The sequence below is a fragment of the Mauremys reevesii genome, linkage group 1 (genome assembly GCF_016161935.1).
Source record: "Mauremys reevesii isolate NIE-2019 linkage group 1, ASM1616193v1, whole genome shotgun sequence".
Taxonomy (NCBI): domain Eukaryota; kingdom Metazoa; phylum Chordata; order Testudines; family Geoemydidae; genus Mauremys; species Mauremys reevesii.
This window is the reverse complement of record NC_052623.1, coordinates 94471538-94495779: the sequence shown is the minus strand read 5'-3', so window position 1 is coordinate 94495779 and position 24242 is coordinate 94471538. Positions and strand designations below refer to the sequence as shown.

Genomic DNA, 24242 nt, shown 5'->3' with positions numbered 1-24242 from the left:
GTAGTTCTACTGAAGTACATGAACTGGCATACCTATGACTTCAGTGGAACTATGCTGATTTACATCAGCTGAGAATCTGGCCCTAAGTGTTTCTGTGGTTTCTGTTGGACATAGTTGACATGGGGATGGTACTGTGTAAGGCAGTGGATTACAGACAGAATAATTACTTTTCATAAGGTATTTTAACACATTCTTAATCTGCACAGTATACACTTTTATTATGTATTTACACAATAGATTGGAATGGCTGTGATTTGAAATGAAAATGATTCCATCTGGTTTTAAATAATTAGAAAGGGAAATTACTTACAGTTACTTTGTGTGTATGTGAGAGAGAGATGATTGATCAGAATTCAGTTGCAAAATGCATAAGCAGCAAACATTTCTTTTTATAATGTTCCTAGCACTTTTATGTTCTCGCCTCAGCTGTCAATTGTACTGTTAACTCCACATCTCCAAACAGTCTCTCATTTTGCTTTTTTTCTAATGCAGTTCATACTATATGTAATATTCAAAATATAAGTGATCAGGTTTAAAAGTGCTATATGGAAGTTGATTATTACTTTTTTTTCTGGAATATGTGCAATAAAAGTACCTATTAATTGTGACTAATTTTTAGCTCTAGAAACACAAATATTTTATAATTAAGAAATGTATCAGTTTGCTGTCTGGCAAATTTTGAATCCAGCCTTTTTCAAATAAGAATTCAAATGTTACAAAGAATTTTTATTATATATTTTCATTTTTGGAATAGAATTCATTTTTGGAGTAGAATGTAAAACATCAGTATCCCCTAAAACAGTTCTTGGAACAGTTTGGGAAACACAGATATGTTTCCAGGAACAAGTAAAGAGAAAACTCTTCATCCTGTTTGTGCTTTTTAGTTTATCAGTAGTGCCTAGCCTTTTGTAGGTACCATATTTCAGTCATTCCGTGTATCCAAGGGGAAATCTATAAATCTTAGATTAGTAGATACAGTAGAACCTCAGAGTTATGAACACCAGAGTTACATACTCACTGGCCAACCTCATACTCATTTGGAACCGGAAGAATGCAACTAGGGAGCAGAAGAGATTTATATATATATATATATATATATATATATATATATATATATATATATATATATATATATATATAATGCGTGTTAAATGTAAGCTACTAAAATATAAAGGGAACAATTTAAAAAAAAAGATTTCACAAGGTAAGGAAACTGTTTCTGTGTTTGTTTAATTGAAATTAAGATGGTTAAAAGCAGCATTTTTCTTCTTCATAGTAAACTTTCAAAGTTGTAAGTCAGTTCGGTTGTAAACTTTTGAAGGAAAAACCTTAAAGTATTCTACAGAGTTATGAACATTTCCGAGTTATTCATAACTTGCATTCCTGAGGTGTTCATAACTCTGAGGTTGTTCTGTATATAATTTTTCAAACGCTTGTGCACGTCTTTATGTGCATGAAATGTTTGCAAGATCAGTGACTAAAACAGTGGTGGGCAACCTGCGGCTTATGGCGGACCACAAGACAGTTTTTACATTGATTGTCTGCAGGTACAGCTGCCTGCAGCTCCCAGTGGCCGCGGTTCACTGTTCCTGGCCAATGGGAGCTGCGGGAAGCAGTGCGCGCTGCAGGGACGTTCTGGTTGTAGCTTCTGGCAGATCCCATTGGCCAGGAATGGCGAACCGCGACCATTGGGAGCTGCAGGTGGCCAGAACTGAGGATGGTCAATGTAAACAATCTGTCTCACGGCCTGCCATCAGATTACCCTGACAGGCTGCATGCAGCCCGCGGGACGCAGGTTGCCCACCACTGTTCTAAGACAACAGGATCAAGAACAATAATATTTGAGTCTTCATTACTCTGTATCTGAACATTTGATTCCTGAATTTCTATTACCAAGCACTGACTGGAAATACCATTTAAGTCATGGGCTTCTACAAAAGATCATATGTTAGAGGAATTTCTCTTAAGCACCAGTCTGCTGGTGGGCAAGAAGAGCTCCATCAGAGCCTGTCCTGGATTACTGCGCACTAGCTTTACTGGTGATATTTTACTTTGTTGCTCCTAAGAACTTCTTTGTGCATAAAATAGCTTATTGTAAATATACACATAGTTGACAAGTTTAACTAATTACTAGGGCGGTTCTATAAGGAACTTTTATTATATGGATTTTCACAAATATCCCATTGATAGTATTTCAGTGGAGGAAAGCAGAAAAAATACAGATTTTAAAAAATATTCCCTTTCAATACAGGTGCTAATTGAATTTAAAAGCAAGGAACCTATAACTAATAAATGCTCAATAAATTGCTATTTAAGACCAAATAAATCAAATCCTAAATATGCCACTTGTATTCTGCTCACATGAAAATGTTAAAATATAGCAGCAAAAAGTCAAACGGCAGTAACTGGAGATCAGAGAGCTAAGGATGGATTCTTTAAAGATATTTAGCCATTGCTCCGCTCAGCATTGCTAGGCCTAAGTGACTTAGGTGGCTCAGTCCCATTTTCAGAAATGACTTAGGATGCAAAGTCTCATTGACTTTCAATTAGGCTTACATGCTTAAGTCCTATCTCACTTTTGAAAATGGGATTTACCCAGCTAAGTCACTTAGGCCTTGCAATGCTGAGCAGAGCAACAGCTAAAGTGAGACCAAACTATTTACAAATCTTTAAAAATCCAGCCCCAACTGTTTGCAGCCAGTGTAACATCCATAGAGCTAGCTAAGATTTCAAGGAGCAGCTGCTGGAGTTAAAAGCTGACACAGATAGGGAACATCTTATATGATCCTCACAAACTCTCCATATGTCTATTCTTGTTAGGAGGGAGAAGAGAGGAGAGGCCCAGCCCAGATGAGCAGCAGCGGCTGTGTTGACATTGCTTGTGATATCACTTTGCCTTTTGGAGGAGAGGGGTCCCAAACAATCACCAATAAGGTCTAAGCAGTACAAAAAGGAATCTGAGAATGACATTTGCCTGTTACTGACTGAGAACTGCCACTTCAGTGAAATACATGCACAGGAGTATAATGTTCTCACACCATACAGGACTCCAGAGTCACAAATAATTTAAATTCCTAACAGAGAGAGACACATAAGCCACTGGAAGTAGAAGAAAGGCCCAGATCCACAAAGGATCACTCATTTGAGAGGTGGAGAACCTCTGTTCTGATTCTTTCTCCTCCTAAGGTGGTGAGAGGTGGGAATTGAATCAGAATCCCCCACATCCTGATAGGGTACCCTAATCTAAAGATTCTAAGGGAGGCCTCCTCCTCCTTTCTCTCCCCACCCCCAGCCATTTTGTGTGGAGTTATCCACACCAGATCAGGTCTTGCAGGCAAGATGGTGGAAAAAAACCTATCTTCCCTGGTGGATCACATTGAGCTTAGGTAGTAGGGGTCCAGATGCCTAGTGAGGCAGCAGTGCTCATAATCAGAGGCAGAAACTCATGTACCTAGGGAACTTTTACAGAGACAATTTAGGCACCAACTGAGTTTAGGCACTTGCAGATTAGGCAGCAGCCAGGCAGTATCTAAAACTGAGAATTAGGCACTTAATTCCCTTTGTGGATCTAGGCCTAACTGACAGTGTGGCTGAGTGCATTGCAAAGGGCTGTGATCCAAATGCAAGGCATTATCATATCAAAGCAGCAGTTCAAACCTGTGGAGTGGGGAATGTCCTTGTGAGACAAAGCGAGGAATTTTGGCTCACCAGCATTTTCTCCAGGCAGTAGGAGGATTCAGCTTCATTGAAACTACAGCTGCACAGATGGTCAGTGGATACCTGCAGGATACCATTTTTGTGTCTGATAGTACTGAACCTTTGCTATACAGGGAATTCAAGAGCTGTAGCTGTCTCCGTTTTGTTTAGCTGTACTACATCTATGCTGGCCCCCTCACAAGTGTTTATTCCAAGTGGCTTTATAGTATGACAAATATTATAGTCACCAACGGGCATGCTTGCCTGTCCATGTACAATGTGTTCAGGCCTTCATTAAAATGAATAAACACCTGCTTCCATGGGAGTGCAGTTTGCCAAAGAATGTGACTACTGAATCCTGGTCTTAACTGCCTTGTCTAGGCTCTAGGGACCAGCTTTATGTGCCCCTGGCTCCACTCTATTTTGGCTTCAGCCTATCAACCCCCTCCAGCTTTCCATGTTTCTTCTTATAGCTTGTATGTTTGTTAAAAATATAAACAACATCTGGCCTCTCTTAGAGCTTTCTACAGCTCCTGTCATTGAATTACCTAAGGGCTGCATAGGTGATGTAGATGTACATAGCAAGATTTCCCTTAGTCTTCCCAGGGCAGCTGCTCAGTAAGGGGGCACAATCACTATGTATCCATGACAAGAAAAAAACAAAAGATAAGGTAGGCAGACAAGCCAACTTATTAGCATTATTCAGTTTTCCTATTCAACTCTATTTGGGGCAGGAGAGGGGACTGTGCTGCACCTCTTAAAGGGATGTTGCAGACTGCACATTCCCTGTGCAACAAGGAAACTCCAGGGGCTTTAGTGAAAGGAGACTGTATGGAAGTTAAAACCCCTGTGTCTTTACACAAGGTGAAATGAACCATCACAGTGGGTATGTAACTCACTGAGTATCAGTGTTATTGTTTTTATCCTTCTTCTTCTTCTCACCTTTGTTCCCCTGTTTTCTGTTTATAACCCTCTCTTGCTGTGTCATGTACAATTTGCAGTCTTCAGGACCAGAAGCCTGTCTTTACTTGAACTGGAAGGTACCTGGCACGTTTCTGAGTTAAAAAACTATTCTGAATTGGACAAATAGTTTCTCCCACCTAACAGGAACATAAGTGACACTTACATTCCACTATTGTGTGCAATGTTGTTGTAGCCATGTTGTTCCCAGGATATTAGAAAGACAAGGTGTGTGAGGTAATATCTTGTATTGGACCAACTTCAATGGTGAGAGAGATAAACTTTTGAGCTTCCATAGAGTTCCATAGAGTGCCAGGGGGATGTAGTCACAGAGAGTGTTGGTATTCTTAGGGATTGGCTTGTTTGGGCCTTGGTTTGAAATGGGATTAGCTTGTTTTTTGGCTTATTGTGAAAGTCAGGGTTCTTATTTACTGTATGAAAGTCGGCAACTGTGCATTCTACACAACAGTTTATTCTTCATAAAGTGATTATTCTTGCTTTGAGAAGGCAGAAAATGATGTTTTCATATTGTAGCTAAAAACCCTCATGAGCTATTGCAAAAATCCAGTGTATGCCACATGTAAATATATCTGGCTTCTAAAGGTTAGTCTCTTTCAGCTGGGTAAAATACCTGACCACAATTTTCTGAAGATGGTACAAAGTAGACCAAAGAGGAATATTAGAAAAACAAGGTGTGTGAAGTGATATCTTGAATTGGACCAACTTTTGTTGGTGAGAGAGAGAAACTTTCAAGCTTTCACAGGGCTCTTTGGCACTGTGGTGGGCCTGCTGTGCACCCCTGATTCTCTCCCTTCCTTGCCCACCCCTAGCCACTGCTTGCTGGGAGACGATCAAAAGAAAAAAAAAAAGCAAAAAGCTACAACAAGCCAAACAAGCAACAAATGACAAGCCGAAAACTAGCCAACAAGCAACTCACAAGCTAATTAAACCAAAACCAAGCCCAATTTCTGTTGTTTTGTTTTGTTTCGTTTTTTTGCAGGTGGCATGTTTGGTAGAATGTTTAACTCCATATTCTCCCCCTTTCTCACTCCCACTTCCCCATAACAAATTCATACAGAATCCTCCTTTACATTTTAAAAAAAAATCTCTTGGTGTTTGGGAGGAAAACATGTTTATGGTGGCAAAGCATACAGCAAGCTTAAGTGCTACTATTGAAAGATAAGAGGATTAGTGCTGTTTCTGGGGAATTTTTTTTTGCAGTTGTCGTGATTTGCAAAATAAACTGCATTTGAGAAAAAGAGGAGCTGCTACCAAGAAATCTATCACTGAGCAAAGGGTAAGTATTTTTACTTTTAAGAACCAGCAGGTATCTACCTTACACATTAATATTTTCCCCCTTTTGACCACACAGTACAATGCACACAACTAGTTGATTTTTTTTAACTACAACTTTTTTTTTGGCATAGTAGCCTATATAGATAGTGACAATATTTTTAATTAATTTCTTACAATATAATATTCACTTTTCTGTAAATACACCCTCAACTCATGACCACAGTGGGTGAAAGCCTGGCCACAGTGGGAGTTCTACCATTGACTTCAACTTGGGCCAGGAATACAAGTCAAAAGGCATCCTGGCTTATATCTTATATAAACTTCATGGTTCCTCTTCCCCTGGGGTGAACAGTGTGCTTTTTAAAGCAGGTGATATCTCCATAGTATTGCACAATTGTGTGACCAGTCTACTGTTTGGTTGTATACATCTGATTATGTGGGACAGAAAACAAGATTGTTTTTGCCAGAAGATATCTGGAGTGTATGACTGTGTCTTAATAATTCTGAAGAAGGCTAGGTAGGCAAGCAGATGATGAAGTGGGGGGGGGGGGGCGGAGGATATTTGAATTAATTGTAAAGATATGTGTATAGAAGACATTGTGTAGGATGTACATAACTGTGATAAAAAGAAGATTCCTAAACAAAGAAATGCTATTCAACAAAAGTACTGTGAAGTTATGTTTTGCATTCAGATTTGAAATAAATATTGCATCAGAAAATGAATCAGTCCTGTTACATGATACTATTCACAAGGTTTAACTTCTATCAGAGAAATGAAAATTCTAATTAGTATTTGCACATTTAAAAGAAAATGTGATTCTACTGAGCTTTCTGGGTTTTTAATTCACTACATATGTATTCAGTTTATTTTGGCCATTTCTGCTGAGATGGACTAGATGGACTAAACCAATGATATACACCCATTGCGTAGGTCATTTCTTCAATTTTAATACATATATTAGCAACTGAAGACCTTTTTTTTTTTAAAGGCAACCAATAGAGATTAATAGCCTCTCTGTCTCTATACTTTTCTCCTGAATATTCTGGGTCATTTGTTTGTTTGTTTTTGCTACCATCATTTAATCCAAATCATAGAACAAATAGTCTGTCCATATTTGCAATCTCTTTTTCACAGATTACTAATCAAATGGGAAAGGTTTAGGAAATTATATCCCACAGAACTAGAAACCTTTCCCACTTTTTATTTCATCTTTTAGGGAGCTGTAAAAGAGAATGCATATTGACGTCACCTACTTGTGAATATCACCAAATCTACATTTCACCTTAGAGATAAATCAATAGCAGACTAAGAATGTTAAGTACACTAAGCACTGGCAGCACATGCTAGGCCTATATCACATTAAACACTACAGGGACTGTAAATCTTTGGGCTAAACTGTATAAGCAAACAGCAAATTTAAATTTAAATCCTCACATTAAATATGCCAGGGAAATTTAGCCAGCTTAAATCTTTTCAATGATATTTTTTCTTAAAAATGCATAGTCTGATAAAATGAAGGACAGAACTCAAATATTGGACTTCAGTCTAGATGACCCGGAACAAAATGAAGTAGTTCAAGAGACAACAGGGTTATTATCTTATATCTTTTCATTGCATACATTTCCATTAATGTTACCTGAAGATTACAGCCATCCATAACTTGCTCTGTTCTTTGCGAGCTATGTTTGACTACATGAACCTAGAGTGATTTCACATTAATTAACAGATTATAGCACTAGGCCTTAAGTTACCCTTGCTGCTTTGGAGGGAAAGACAAACTTGGAACATGCTAGTGGAGCATTTCAGGGGAAAGGCGCATGGTCAGAGTGTACACTACACTTAGGCAATTACCTAATGATGTAGTAGCTCCTTGAGGGCTCTAACAACCTAATGTAAGTTAGAGCAGTCCTGAGATAGGTCTAACTTATGCTGGGGTCTGAACCAGATCCCAGCTACCCCAGCAATCAAGGGAGTGCAAATGTTATGCACCAGGTGGAGTTCACCCGGAGCTGAGGATCAGGGGCCTCTGAATTTAGTAACATGTAGGAGCCATGTAAAGATTGAAGAAAAACTCACATAGAAAAACAAAGATTTTTTTCAAAAAGAACAGGAGTACTTGTGGCACCTTAGAGACTAACCAATTTATTTGAGCATAAGCTTTCGTGGGCTACAGCCCACAAATTTGTTAGTCTCTAAGGTGCCACAAGTACTCCTGTTCTTTTTGCGGATACAGACTAACACGGCTGCTACTCAAAGATTTTTTGGTGAGTTTTGAACCTTATAGTTCTTCACTGAACAGCCAAGTGCACAGCCAACTTTCTCCCTGTGAGAAAATAGGAACAGGAGAAAATATATAAATGTGAAAGCAGTGGTGGTATAATGTGACCATAATGAATTACATTTTGTGATGATGACACACATGGTTCAATAACACCACCATAACAGAAGGGAATGTAGTCCTCACAGGGAGGAAGCTGGCTTCTGGCTGCTAGTTACTTCTTGCAGCAGGCAATGCTCCACACCAGCTCCCAATCCACCCTCCATAGAGATAAAAAAACAGTATGCTGTCTGGCAACAAGGAATAACAAACCTCCCCCAAAGGAGGAGGAGGAGGAGGAGGAGGAGGAGAAGTCATGTACCCCAAAGACTGGGAGGATCATGGCCACCACCCCCAAGAGGAAACAAATGCTGGTGATGGGTGGTGACTCCCTTCTAAGGGGGTAAAATCTGCCAGCCTCCAGTGGCATCCCAGAAGTGTTGCCTGCCAAGGGCCAATATCCAAGACATTACTGAAGGATTGCCAAGTAATCTTGCCCTCTGACTACTACCTATGCTTCTCATCCATGTGGGCACTAATGGTTCTGCAAGTTATGACCCTGAGCAGATCAGAAGTGATTGCACGGTTCTGGGAGTGAGGGTGAAAGAGTTGTGAGCACAGGTGGTATTCTCATCAATCCTTCTGCTCAAGGGAAAAGGCCCAGCAGAGACAGACAAAACCTAGAGTGAATGCTTGGCTGAACAGAAGGGCTTCATCTTACTCTACCATGTGATGCTGTTCCGAGAAAGACTGCTGAGCTGAGATGGGGTCCACCTATAAAGGAAGGAGATGAGTATCTTTGGATACAGACTGGCTAACCTAGTGAGGTGGGCTTTAAACTAGGTTTGATGAGGGCAGGTAAGTCCAGAACCTGGGGACCTGGGTGAAGGGTCAGAATCTGGGGAGGAATATGGGCAGTTACAATACCTACAAAAGAGAGATGAGAGAATATAGAAGGGAAATCTAATGAACATCTTACATTATTACTAATGTAATAATTATAGTGAGTAAACAGGAAGAACTAAAAATACTAATGAAGAATTACAACCTAATTGACATCACAGAAACTTGGGATAATTCTCATGGCTGGAATATTGGTATAAAAGAGTACACTTAAGAGTGTTTGGAAGTTCTCTTGGTGCACTGAGGATTTAAGTCTTTGGCTGTTCTGTTGCTGTCTGCGTGATTTGGATTGCTTTCTATGTTTCTGTGCAATCCTGGTGGACATGATTGACTTCACCAGGCAGTGGTCAGTCCAGCAACCATCAGCTCCTCTCATGACATGGGTAAGTTGGACATCTCTTAGATCCTGTGTTCTTACAATGACATAGTGTAGGAGGCGCCACTGTTTTGAATGGGGGTATTGCCAAGTTGTTTTGTACTTGTTGCTTTGTCTGAAGATTGTGTTTGTGATCACAAGGTCATGCTCTGCACATATGCCGAATAGAAGGATGCCATTGGAATTAGTCTTGCCCATTCCTTCCTTCACAATGGCGCTACTCCATATGTTAGAATCTTGTCCAGCTCTTGTGTTATAGTCCCCTAAGAGGATTATCGTATCTCTTTTTGCAATGGATGACTTTATTTGAACTTTATTTGACTGAATTTACCTGCAGTATCATTAGAGTTTATGGCTCTGAATATAACATAAAAATACATCTACTTTTCATTGATAAAATAGACTGGCAGCATTCAGAAGAAACAAAAAATCAATGCTATAAAATGAGAAAAGTAATATTTTTCCTTTTGTAGTAAATAAGAAACTGATGTTCGTCCATCGTTTTCGAAGAAGACCTTAACATCTATCAGGTTGTGAGCTGTCCACGGTGCGTCCGCAAATGGCTTGTAAGGCCAATATGGGCACGGAATGTTCTGCCACATGTCGGGCAGACATGTGTGGGCACCACTGTTACAACATTTGCAGCTCTGGCTTTACGGAGTGCTCGCTTCTCTTGTGCTAGGGTTATCCTTCTGGCTTCAGATGTCTGGCAGCCTTGGTGGATCAGCGTACGCCATGTTGATCGGTCTTGTGCCAGGGTTTCCCAGGAGGTGATGTCAATATCCAGGGACTTAAGAGAGGCTTTCAGCGTATCTTTGTATCGCTTCTTTTGTCCCCTGTGCGATCGCTTTCCTTGAGACAGCTCACCATAGAAGAGCTGTTTGGGGATGCGGTGGTCTGGCATCCTTGCAACATGGCCTGCCCAGCGTGTCTGGGCTTTCATAAGCAGAGTGTAAACTGACGGCAGGCCTGCTCTGGAAAGGACTTCTGTGTCAGGCACCTTATCCTGCCACCGAATCCTCAGAAGTCTGCGGACGCAAGTCGTGTGGAAGTGGTTCAATTGGCTAGCGTGCCTCCTGTATACAGTCCAGGTCTCACTGGCATACATCAAGGTAGTTAGCACTACTGCTCGGTAGACTTTAAGCTTTGTAGCAAGGCTTATTCCATGGCGGTCCCACACGTTGGTCAGCAGTCCACCAAATGCAGAACTTGCCTTGGCGATTCTGCAGTTGACCTCGATGTCAATTGTCACTGCGCGGGAGAGGGTGCTGCCAAGTTATGTAAATTGGTCCACAGCTTGCAGATTTTGCCCCTTCAATGTGATGGTGGGCTCTTGGTGTTGGGCTTTCGGAGCTGGCTGGTGCATCACTTCGGTTTTCTTTATGTTGATGAGAAGGCTGAAGTTATCGCATGCTGCTGCGAATTTGTCTATGCTGGCTTGCATTTCCTGCTCTGATCCAGCATTCAGGGCACAATTGTCAGCAAAAAGGAGGTCTCGTAGCACAGTCTCCTTTATCTTTGTGACAGCCTGGAGTCTTCGCAGGTTGAACAGTTTCCCATCAGTCCTGTATCTCAGGCTGACTCCCAAGGAACTGTTCTGAAAGGCGTCTGACAGCATGGCTGAAAACATCATGCTGAACAGGGTCGGTGCCAACACACACCCTTGCTTGACGCCATTTGTAACGGGAAAGGCCTCTGAAGCTTCTCCGTTGTCCAGAACACGAGCCGTCATGCCGTCGTGGAACTGATGTACCATCAGGATGAATCTATCAGGGCACCCAAACTTCGACATGATACGCCAGAGACCTTCACGACTGACAGTGTCAAAAGCCTTGGTGAGATCCACAAAGATGGTGTACAGTTCACGATTCTGCTCTTGACACTTCTCTTGGCGCTGTCGGACTGCGAAGATCATGTCCACAGTGCCACGCTCTTTACGAAAGCCACACTGTGTCTCGGGTAATAGACCCTGTTCCAGGTGGTCAATCAGGTGATTCAGCAACACTCGTGCAAGGATCTTGCCTGCGCTGGAAAGCAATGATATTCCTCTATGATTATTGCAGACTTTTCGATTTCCTTTCCTCTTATAGAGGTGTACGATGGATGTGTCTTTCAATTCCTGAGGAATAGACCCTTGATTCCAGAAGGACTGAAACAGTTGAGTGAGTTTGTCGACAAGCACTGCACCACCATCCTTATAAACTTCTGCTGGGATCGCATCAGATCCTGAGGCCTTGCCACTGGACAGCTGGCTGATGGCCTGTAGGATTTCAGTCTCTGATGGTGGAACGTCCAGGCTGTGGTTGATATCCGCCTGGGGCATTCTATCAATTGCCTCGTTCTTAATGGAAGATGGGCGGTTCAGTACGGATTGAAAATGCTCAGCCCAACGCTGTAGAATCAGAGTCTTCTCAGTAATGAGAGTTACACCATCTAAATCCAGTAAAGGAGAGCTCCCTGAGGGCCGAGGGACGTACAAGGATCTGAGGGCTTCGTAGAACTGTTTGGCATCATTTCTATCAGCAAACATCTGGATTTCACCTGCCTTGGCACTCACCCAGAGTCCCTGCATCTTGGCTTGCTTGCTCTGTGGTCCTGCGAGTGTTGTTAAAAGGCATTTTTCTTTGATGATGATGACGGTCGACGAGATGAGCGGTAAAAAGGCGCTTTCAGCAAGTAGCAAGAGGCCTCTCTCTTTCATTTTTTTATCAAACCAGTCCTGCTGTGTCCTGTGTGGGTCTGAAGAACCAGTGCAGAAGAGTGCACAATATTCCGGAAGCATTCCCAGTCCTTCTCAGCATTTTCCTCTAATTGCAGCTCTAAGAGTTGGTTGTCAAGATCTTCTGCTAGTAAAGCTGCTGTGTTGGGGTTCCTCAGTTTACTGACGTTAATCTTTTTCACCACAGCTCTCTTTCCCTGCGGATGTCTTTTTGGCTTGATGTAAAGGCTTAATTTAGAGATGATGAGTCTATGATCAGTCCAACAGTCAGCACTCGGCATGGCCTTAGTCACCCTTACATCCTGTCTGTCTTTCCTCCACACGATGACATAATCAATGAGATGCCAGTGCTTGGAGCATGGATGCATTCAGGACGTCTTTTTGCGAGTGGGAAGGCGGAAGATGGTATTGGTAATGATCAGATCATGAGCCACACATGTCTTCAGGAGTAGTAGGCCATTGCTGTTACTTTTGCCGATTCCATTTTTTCCAATGACGCCATCCCAGGCAGAGTGATCAGATCCTACTCTCGCGTTAAAATCGCCAAGTAGAATCAGCCTGTCGGTACGCTTCATGGATGAGAGTAGGGCATCAAGATCTTCATAAAACTTGTCCTTTACTTCATCCGGATTCATCATTGTGGGTGCGTAAGTGCTGATTAGTATAGATTGCTTTCCTCTCGCTAGTGGAAGATGCAGTGTCATGAGTCGGTCGTTCACACCCTTGGGAAGACTGGCAAATTTGCGGACAAGTTGATTCTTAACCGCAAAGCCAACTCCAGATTCACGACGTTCGTCACTGCTACATCCACACCAGAAGAATGTGTAACCACCCCCTATTTCTGTGAGCTGACCTTCGTTGGCTAGACGAGTTTCACACAGGGCCGCAATATCGATGTTAAATCTTGCGAGCTCTCTAGCGACCAGGGCTGTTCTTCTTTCTGGTCGATCTGCTGAGGGGTTATCTTGAAGCGTGCGTACGTTCCATGTACCAATAATGAGTGGTGTCACCTTGCGGATTGTTATTTGAAGTTTTGTTGTTCGACCGCATAAGATGGGATCCCCTCCAGCCGCGGTAAGCTGGCCAGGGTTCTGTGAAGCAAACAATGTTTAGGGCACCTTTTCTAGCCCCTTCCTCTTGCTACGGAGGTGAGCAGTGCGGTCCTAAAAAGGGCTGCTCAGTCACTCAGGTAGACGCCGAATCCAGCTGTTGCTTCGATCAGCAAGAAGACGACCATTAGACCTGAGCCGTCTGTGTGCAGGTCTGCAGCTACAGCTCCCAGTGTATCCACACCTGCTGCTTCGTCGCTCGCCCATCGCCACAGGACATTGAAATTTACGGAAGTTAGGAGATGTCAAGACTTGCACGTGGATTGGATTAAAGTGAGGGAGAGGTGCGCATAGTCAGCCTCACTCTCTCTTCCCACATCCCATCTTGCTCCAATGGCAGGACAAGAGTCGAGACGGTTGGAGATGGGCTGGGCGCAGTGGTTGACCAGGGCATCTTTCGCGTCTTGCCGTGCTCTTAGCGTACCACACCGCTTGCAGAAACCGCCTTCATGACCGTTCTATTCTAAAAGGTCTCATCCGCTCAATCCGCCGGAGTCTGTCTTCACATGCTCGGGATAGACAAAGCCCTATCTCACCGAAGGTCTAAGCCCAACGGCTACCCTCAACCTGGTTTAGCCAGCCTGTCGAAGCTGTTGCCCGAGGTGTGGCTGCTGCACATGTTACAGCTACTGGGAGCCACAGGTGAGAGCTGAGTGACAGGTGGGGACCAAAGGTGGACGAGCTGCCCTGAAAGGACACGACATGCTGTGACGGAGCGATTCTGGCGGGACCCAACTGAGAGTGCCAAATCAGGACCAATTGCTTAAACTGGGCAGTTACAGCCCTAGGCTGGGGTTTTTCCACCTCTAAGGCAAACCAAACCAGCCAGACAAAAAGGACTTTGGTCTCACCCCACTGGCTAACCACAAGTCACACAAGCAGTTTCCTTAGACACTCCAGTCTCCCAGCATCACCACCAGTGCACTCGTCCTGGGGATGAATGGTTATGTAAACCAACACCCCAATAAAAGAAAAAGGTTCCCTCAATCCCAAAGGACCAAGCCCCAGACCCAGGTCAATATACACATCAGATCTTACCCACAAATCACGCTGTTGCCAATCCTTTAGAATCTAAAATCTAAAGGTTTATTTACAAAGGGAAAAAGTTAGAGATGAGAGGTAGAATTGGTTAAATGGAATCAATTACATACAGTAATGGCAAAGTTCTTAGTTCAGGCTTGCAGCAGTGCTGGAGTAAACTGCAGGTTCAGATTAAGTCTCTGGAACATCCCCCGCTGGGATGGGTCAACAGTTCTTCGTGCAGAGCTTCAGTTTGTAGCAAAGTCCTTCCAGAGGTCAGAAGCAGGATTGAAGACCAGATGGAGATGATGCATCAGCCTTATATAGACTTTTCCAGGTGTAAGAATCCCTTTGTCTTCACTGTGGAAAATTACAGCAAAATGGAGCCTGGAGTCACATGGGCCAGTCCCTGCATACTTTGCTGAGTCACAAGGCGTGTCTGCCTTCTCTCCATGGGTCAATTGTGTAGCTGATGGCCCTTAATGGGCCATCAAGCCAGCTAGGCAGGGCTAACATCAGCTTGTCTGGGATCTTTCCCAGAAACAGAGCATAATACAAAATACAGACAGTACAGAGCCAATACTTATAACTTCAACTACAAAATGATACACAGACATACAGACAGCATAATCATAACCAGCAACCCAGAACCTGGTCTTAGACACCTTATATGACCCCCTTTACTTAAGATTTGGTGCCACTACAGGACCTTGGTTGCAACCCATGTTCTATATGGTCCCAATTTATATCAATAACGTCACACATGCCCCTACACCAGAGGTGCTACCCCTCCCTGAACACCCCATACACCCCAAATAAGAAACTAATGAAACACTCAACTACATTTCATTAACTGTAATCTTGCTGACCTAAGTAGATCCCTGAAAGAAACGTAGAAAAATATATTAGCTTCTTGAGTGGCAGAACATTGGTTCTGTATGAATACATGATGCTGACATGTAACAAATAGTGCTTATTGTTAAGTAAATTATTTATTATTGAATTCCTACAAAATAAGGAATTCAATATTTTTAGATTGTACTAGTTCTGGTTATTGCTCCCATAGACAATAAAAATAGCATATGGTGTATTGAAATCGGAACTCTTTGTTGTCCGATTCTTAGGGAAAATAGTAAATCACCTGCTTACTGGGCATAACAATGTATTTTTACTGTTGTCACTATGTTCTGTTATGTCAACCGCAAAGTAAAAAGATTATTTTTAGCATAAATCACATCAGGAAATATTCAAAACACTTCCTTCATATAATATTGAAAGACTTCTTTACTTTTACTGTGCTTGTTGGCAAACAGTTGCAGAATGATGAAATAGCCTATGGTGATATTTCCCTTGAAAATATTTTCAGCACATGTAGTTCTGTCAAAATGATTTAGGTCACTTTTTTTGAAAATGATCAAAATTATTTTCTTTTGCTACCCAATCATTTGCATGATGAAAGGAATCATATTATGTATGTCTTAGTGAAATTTTTTTCTACTTTTATCACAACTTCTTAAAACAATTGACAAGCCTCATACAGACTTATATAATCCTCTCTGCAATTCTTTCCTAAGAGAAAACAAGCAAGCAACTTGTACATAATCAGAACATTTTGACCTATGAGGAAGGACACTTAGAGGATATGTTGTTTTATAGAAGGAATAAAAGGATTGTTGTTCTCAAAAATGCTGATATGATGTAGGGTTGGTTGAAAAATTTCCATTAAAACTGTTTTTCAATGGAAAATTGGGATTTGGACAAAATTATTTTCCCTTGGAAAATTGCCTGCTAATTACATATTTTTACTTTTTGTTGAAAAACAAATGTATTTTGACCAAAACCTGTAATATTTTGGTTTCGAAAAGAGATGATGGTGCTTGATAGGAATTGTAGTTCAGGTGATTCGTGACCCCATTCTTCTCTATAAGTTGACCTTCCCAGATGGACTTTATCTTCCATGCTGTACTGCAACAGTGAGACTCCTATGAGCAGCTAAGCAAGAGGACAAATGGTATGGTGTACTATGGGAGATGTATTCTGGACCAGGAGCCCAGGCATTAGACAAGAATGGAAACATGAGGCACTCAGATTAGAATTCCCACGAGGAATCATGGTAGAATTTCCAAATATTTTGATTTTCAGTCAAAAGATTTTGGTGTTTTTTTTTTGCCAAAAGGTTAAAATTGTATATTGAAAAGTTTTAATTAATTGAAATCTTTCAAGGCAGGGGGAGATGTGATATGTGGGGAGGGAACTATTTCCAACCAGCTATGGTATTCTTTCATAATGTGTTAAGCGCTTTAAAAGAGATTGTAAAATGTGCTTCCAACCCCCAGGAATTTACAGTACAATTTAGACATGACACAACAAGTAAAACTAATAAATAACAAAGGAGGATGTGCTGAGAAAAGGTAATGATTATGGTGAGTCACATGGTTATATAATTTGTAATTTAAGACATTTCTATATATATATTATGCACAAAGACATACATTAAAACAGGAATCAGCAACCTTTGGCACGATCGGCCAAATCTGCAGACACGGCAGGTAAACAAACTGGCCCGCCCCACCAGGGTGCTTACCCTGGCGGTCTGCGTGCCAAAGGTTGCTGATTCCTGCATTAAAAGAACATCAGGCTCCCACCACCAGCTTCCAATTCCAGTCTCCTTGCTCATCACATCCCTCTCATATATATGGAGAGATTTGCTTGATACGAGCATGATGGAATGGGGAATGGAGGAAGATGCCAATGAATAGTGAAAGGTAGTATATAAAAGGCATGGATGGGAGACCATGAAAGGAAATTATTCCAGCCTTGTTATTGTCAACCTCACTGAATTGTGGACCTGAGCTAATAGAGCAGTATACAATTGTATACAAGTCTACAATATAGGGTGGTTTGTAGGCACTGCAATACTAGAAAAGAAGTCTGGTTCACTATTTGCTAAAATACCTTATCATTTACACCTGTGCAAAGTGTAAAATGTTACCAACTTGGAATGGTGGCTTATTATGCCCACTTTACACTCTGCACATGTGCAAATACGGAGAATCAGGCCCCAAAAGTTTGACATTGGCACATTTGGGGAGTCTGCAGGGATTCAAAAGGATCAGATGTGCAAGATATACTCTGAATGACCGACAAGGAAGATGATCATGGTGGCAGCATTGTGAGCAGTCTGGAGGTGATTATTTGATGTTCATGAAGACTGGACAGGAGACTTCAGTACTTTAAGTTGTAGTTAATTAGGGTGTAAACAAACAATTTGTGTTTTTAATCTTCCACAATCATTCTTCAATTATAAGTCTCTACTAGTTTATTCTTTTACATTTGCTGTGAATTTCTGTATGCTATTAAAATATGAATGTCTCATACCAATGGATTAGATTGCTTATATGATTCAACTCTTTAAAAATCACAAAGCTTTCCTTCTTGCATCGGTCTGTACACAAGTACTGTATGAGCATGTGTTGTACTTATATGGTAAGGACATTATGAAGCAACAGGAGCTGCTTAACTGTATGGTTGAGGTTAGCTTCTGATTTATTTTTAATTCACTGACCCAAGCTTGCACAAAACAAAACCAATTCCCTTGAAATTACACTTTCCATATCTACCCAGAAGTAAAACTTTTCTGGGAAGCGTGGGGAAAAATAATCACTGGATTGTTTTAAATTTATGGGTATAGGATGAACTCCCCTGAAACACACTTTCAAACTTAACCCATTTTTACTGACATTTTATGTTTGCAAGTGTACCAGACAAACTACCTTTTAAAACACGCCAACTAAAGGTTTCCGTTCATGGGTAATTTTCTCTCATTTCCTTGCAAAGAAAGCTACACTTATTGGGAGAGTGCATTTCAGACTGGTCCATTGCACACTAAGACATCTCATCAAATCAATGAGCCAGTAGGAGGATATGGCTGAGTTTTCCAGGCACCATTTCAGAATAGTAGGGAGCAGACAATCTGCCTAACATCCCAGAACAATACTCCTTGGAGGATTTAGGTGGACTGAATCTGCTAGCAGATGGTGTCACTGGGCTTCCTATCTGCTGCCAAACACCTTGAAAGAGGTCAGCAGCTGTCTTGCCAATTCCTGAAGGAGCACCCTAGTGCTGGAACAAGGTAGCAGCCAGGTTGCTGGGCTTCCTTGACAAGGCAAACTGCCAACAATTAAGAAGTAGGTGTGTGTGTCTGTGTGTTCCTCCCTCACTTGCTCCTGGCTTTACTTGTACCTCCTCTTCCTAATTCCTTCTTTTCACACATTTTGCTGCTGCCCTCTCCCCAGTCTGTGTCCCTTTCCCATTTAACAGGATGTCCAAGGGATTTCTCAAGGCAGTTCATGAATTTGAGGGGAGGTTCTACATGATATCACACTGCTCACTCCCTCTGTCGAGCTGTCACTCCACAGAACAGCAGTAGTGTGAAAGGGAAAGCCCTACCCACAGGAGTTGTGATTAATTAAGGGGCCGGCAGAAAGTGGAGCTGGAACCAGATCCCCACTTATATAAAGGAGGAAATCCCACCATTCACATACTGCATCTCATTGACACATGGAATGCTATTCTATAGTGGGAGCTGAGCACTGGCTAAATGGCAACGGGAGCTTGACTGCAGGCCAATTTATTATCTCTGGGCCAAACAAGTGGTGCAGAGTTGGGGCTAGGGAAAACCCACATACATGGCTGAGGTCTGATCACTTTCTGTTTGCTGCTGCAAGCAAGCAAGACAACACTGCCTGCACCCACACCCCACATCACTGCAGTCAGGCAGCCCCAGCATTGGGGTCCTGAGCAGCCCAGGGTTTGTGGAGATGGATGCCAGTTGGTGTAGCAGAGCCCAGGGTTCCACACTCTGAGCTCAGGCTGTGATCAAGCACCAGAGGGTGCCATAAGGTTTGGAAGGTACCGTACCCTGTTCTGGATTAAGAGTGGGGCTGGAGGCTGCTTGGACTCTTTCCCCATGGATAGTATTTGATGCTAACAGAGGGCGTCTCTTCTCAGAGAAGTGTTTCTTATTGATGAGTATAGCATTTCCTTCTGGCATTAGACAAGAATGGAAACATTACTTCTTACCTCCCCAAGGGTTGTGAAAGGGAACCAAGAGGGTTTGGGCCTGGTCAGAGACAAGTGGAGTGCTCTCAAGCATGTGGTTTAGGATTTTGGAACCATGTACCCAACCTTGTAGTGTCCCCACCACACCAGCAGCAAAATGTACTGACTGCTGCCACCATTGCTGCACAGAGAGATTATGCTCTTCTGCTATGCACATGGGCAAAGCAGCACAGGCACACGCAAACTCAAGGTCAGGCCCCAGACAACTGCACCTCATGTTCCTCTTTTCTGAAGGCTTATAAACAATTCTATTGAAAAATATTTGGAAAGAATGAGGGTGCTAGAATTCTAACTGCTAAGGCAAACATAGAGGAAAGAGAATTTTAAAAGCAGCAAGTAAAAGTGAGATTTTATAGAGTGGAGACAACATTTTACTTATCCATTATCTTGTCTCATTAACTCAGAGGAGAAGAAAGGAAATTTATATTATTCAAAAATTTTGACCATTTGGGTTTGTCTCTTAAGATGCATGTCTCAAATTTTGTGAAAAGGGGACAGCAGTCATACACAGTTACTCAAGCATGCTTTAGTGCCATATAAAAATAATATAATGCAGGACACTCAATCTAAAATAGGAGACAGCATTAAGCAGTTACATTAATATGAGGTGCTGCTGGAGATATAATTCAAAACTTTCTTTTCTGATAATACATTCAAATCCTTCTTTTCAGAAGTGCATATATCTCCTAGTGGAACTCATGGGTGGTGTCTTGTGGTAAAACATACACACCATAGAGTGAAGTGCTTATATCACCTTGTGAAATGTGTGCCATAGTGAAATCCATATGTGTGTGTGTGTGTTTGTGTGACTTTGAAATGTCAGGACGAATGGCAGTGGGGCTCAAGGTCCTGTAAAGAGAATTGCTATACTTAGGCTCTCCATATGAAGATTTGCTATGTGGTATCTCCAAGATTTGGATTTTTCAATCAGTCTTACTCTTTTATTACTAGAGCAAACCAAGCCTGGAGGGAAGGAGCAAGAAAGTGCTCTCTCTTGTTTTCCTCATATCAGCTGCTTCCTATATCATGTGGGAACCAGAAGCCCGTTGGCGGTTGTTTCCAGCTCACCCTTCAGCTTCTTCAAAAGACTCAGGACTTGGGAGTGACAGCTCCTCAATTGGAAAGGAGAAGTTCATGGTCGATTCTTCTGGCTTGTAGCCGGAGCTCTGTGCATGCTGGGTAACGGGGGATGACTGAATGATGATGCTGAACCGGCTGTGGAGGGGCTTCACCAGTTTGGACCTCTATTAAGAGCCAGTTATTGTGTCAAAAAAAAAAGTGAAACTGCATGCACTTCTCAACAATATGTAAAATTAACAAATAGGTAAATTATGTTCCCATCTTTGCTTCCACGTGATATCCCAATTTTTTTCCTCCTTAAACCTCATTACTCATATGCCTCTACTAGTTTAATTTTGTCTTCTTTTCTAACCTTTACATAGCACATTGCACAAAATAGTGATTTTTTCCAGGCATGCAACCTTGTTCTGAGTTGTTTCCCATATTCAGCAATGTATTATGTAGGGGCCATAGGAAAAACATTACCTTTTCAGAGACCAGGATAATTTTTTTTTGTAAATATTAATGAACAGCATAGCTTATAGTTTTCCCACAAAAGAATACGAATACTTGGTATTCTGTGAATTGGGAAACTAATCATATGATATATAAGTCATATCTATTCATTCCTCTGGGGATAGAATTCAAATTATCTTTCTATGGATATACACAGTGTACATTTTGTTTTCTACCTCACCCACTGTATTATTAGTTTAGGAGATCCTCCCAGAATAGTGCTTGAAGAGTTGTTCTGTTAATCAAATTTATTATGTATTCCCCAGAATAAAAATTACCCAACTACTTATCAGCGCTTTATGAAATGGACTCTAGGTGGCTAAAATCCTGTTTCATCATTTCATATTGCAAATCACTGTTAACGAAAAACAGGAAGAAGATGCTACAAGAATTTATGCAAACTCTTTGTATGTGTTTAATAGCCCTTCAGCTTGTCTGTGTGCTAATTTTAGTAATACCATAACTTTAAAATAAGGTATTATATTCAATTATTCTTTTGCTCTGATGTATTAGTGAGAAAAAGAATCCTAGAACAGAGCTCCATTAATTTTTATTTTTTCTAGCTAATGTAAATGTTTAGATGTGTTATAGTGAAGACAACACTCTTAAAATATCCAGAAAGCAGAAAAAAAAATCAGTAAATATACTACCTCCATGTCACACATGTACTTCCACTTCTGTGACTCTCTTTACATGTTAAATCAGTTTTATGGGTCAAATCAAGTCCTGAAATTCCCAACTATACTGAATATCAAGAATTTGTCCCAGGATCTCTGCAGGGAAGCTGTGACCTCTGAGTGTCTGACAACAATTAGTTAGTTTATTCTCCCATCATTGTATACAAGGGAAGTATTATCCCCAAATGACAAACTGGCATGATAAAGGTGGGGACACAACAAGATGGCAGTGACTTGCTCAGTATCACATAGGAAATCTGTATTGAAGTTGCAAACTGAACCCAATTTCTTGAGGCCCTACTAATGTGGTACCTTAACCTTCAGACCATTCTTTCTCTCTGTTGACACAATTGTATGTAATGAATCTGGAGATCTGCCTGCTATTCCCTGCTCTGTCAGTGACTTTGGTGTAATAAACTTATTTTTCTGATTAATTCTCTCGATCTGCTAGAAAGGATTCCAGATCTATGGATGAAAGTGTAATGGTGACAGACCCTCGTTGTCGGCAGATGGGATTGAACCGGGGACCTCTGGAGCTTAGTACATGAGCCTCTACCCCATGAACTAAAAGCCAACTGGCTGTTAAGCAGACTCATTTTATCACTCTCTCTAAGTGGTCTCGGTGCCACTAGATGGGACAGAACACCACACCCAGGAGGTGTGTGGGTTACGTAAGCACTATATGTTGTTTCATGTTTCCAGATAGTACCATACGACAGAGCTTTATACAGACAAGACAGTTCCTTTAACCCTTAATTATGTGAATAGACCCATTGACTACTTGTCTTGCCTTTAACCCATCTCTTTCCCCACTCAAAACTCTTCTTCTACTATCACATACAGAAATCCTCTTTGGGCTGTATTCTGAGTGGCACAGGTGGTGCCATACCCTGCAGGCTAAGTCATGCACCACATTCACTTCTTGCCCAGAAGAATCACTGCCACAGGACCTTCTGCACCTATGGTAGAAGGAAAAAGAGTTGTTTAGGTCTGTACCTCTGTGCACTGTGCTCCTCCTTGAGAATTAATGCACTCTGGGTGAAATTCAACTCTGTGGAGAGATCAGACAAGGCCTATACACCATTTACATCCCACTGAAGCTGTATCTGGGGGGCTCAAGTGGGACTTAAATAGTGCATAGACTTTGTGATATCCCTCTGCATGCTTGTCATGTATGTGAGTGTAAGAGAATAACTCTGTATGTGAGTGTATGTGAGTGTGAGAGAATAGGAACATGTAATCAAAATTATTTTGCAGCTGTGACCTAGGATGTGACCACACATCCTCAGGGGCTGTCTACACAGGGGAAATTGTCATTACTATACCAGTATAACTAAGTATATACCAGTGTAACTCCCCCGCTTCTTAGTTGGAATAACAACCAAAAAAACCCCACTGTTCTTATGTAAAAGAGTGGTTCTTCTGGAGTCATGCCAACATAATTATGCTGATATAATTATGCCAGTATAGTAATGATGGTAAATTTCCCGGTGTATGCAAGCCTTTAGAAATCAGTATCTGAACCTATTTCAGGGTACAGATCAACATTCAACACTGGATGAGTATGCACACAGGCATACACCTAGGGTTGCCAGGCATCCAGTTTTTGATCAGGATACCCAGTCAAAAAGGGACGCTGGCATCTCCAGTCAGCACAGCTGACCGGGCTGCTAAAAGTCCAGTTGGCTGCAGCTGCTGGCATATCCCTCTGGCTCCTAGGTGCAGTGGCAGCCAGGGGGGCTCCATGCGCTACCCCTGTCTGTGGCACAGATGCCGTGCCAAGTGCCGGCTCCATAGCTCCCATTGGCTGGGAACCACAGCCAATGGGAGCTCTAGGGGTGATGCCTGCAAATGGGGGCAGTGCACAGAGATCCCCTGGCCACCCATGCACCTAGGTGGCAGAGGGACATGTCACTGCTTCCTGTGAGCTGCCTGAGGTAAGTGCTGCCTGGAGCCCACACCCCGACTCCCCTCCCACATCCCAACCCTCTATCCCAGCCCTGAGTCCCCTCCCACACTCCGAATCCCTCAACCCCAACCCCCAGCCCAGAGCCTTCTCCTAGATGCCAAACCCCTCATCCCCAGCCCAACCCCAGAGCCCTCACCTACAGCCAGAGCCCTCACCCTCTCCTGTCCCCCAACCTCTTGTCCCAGCCCGTAGCCCCACCCCACACTCTGAACCCCTCGGTCTCACCCCTCCCAGCCCAAAGGCCCTCCTAAACTCCAAACCCTTCATCCCTGGCCCCAATCCAGAGCTCGCACCCCTAGCTGAAGCTCTCACACCCTCCCACAATCCAACCCTCTGCCCCAGCCTGATGAAAATGAACGAGTAAGCGAGTGTTGGGGAGACTGAGCGACAGAGGCAGAGGGGATGGAGTGAGCAGGATTTGGGGCCTCAGAGAAGGGGTGGGGCAGAGGATGGGGCCCCGGGGCAGGGACAGGGCTGGGGGTGAGGCAAGGGTGTTCAGTTTT

At 42.3% G+C, this 24242-nt stretch overlaps 1 long non-coding RNA gene across 1 annotated transcript; it reads left to right on the top strand.

Annotated features, from left to right (window-relative positions):
• The first annotated feature begins 52 nt into the window (after window positions 1–52).
• Window positions 53–22204, top strand: LOC120395248. Its single transcript, XR_005592541.1, has 2 exons — window positions 53–177; window positions 20470–22204. It is a non-coding gene; the product is annotated as an uncharacterized LOC120395248 (long non-coding RNA).
• The last annotated feature ends 2038 nt before the right edge of the window (window positions 22205–24242 follow it).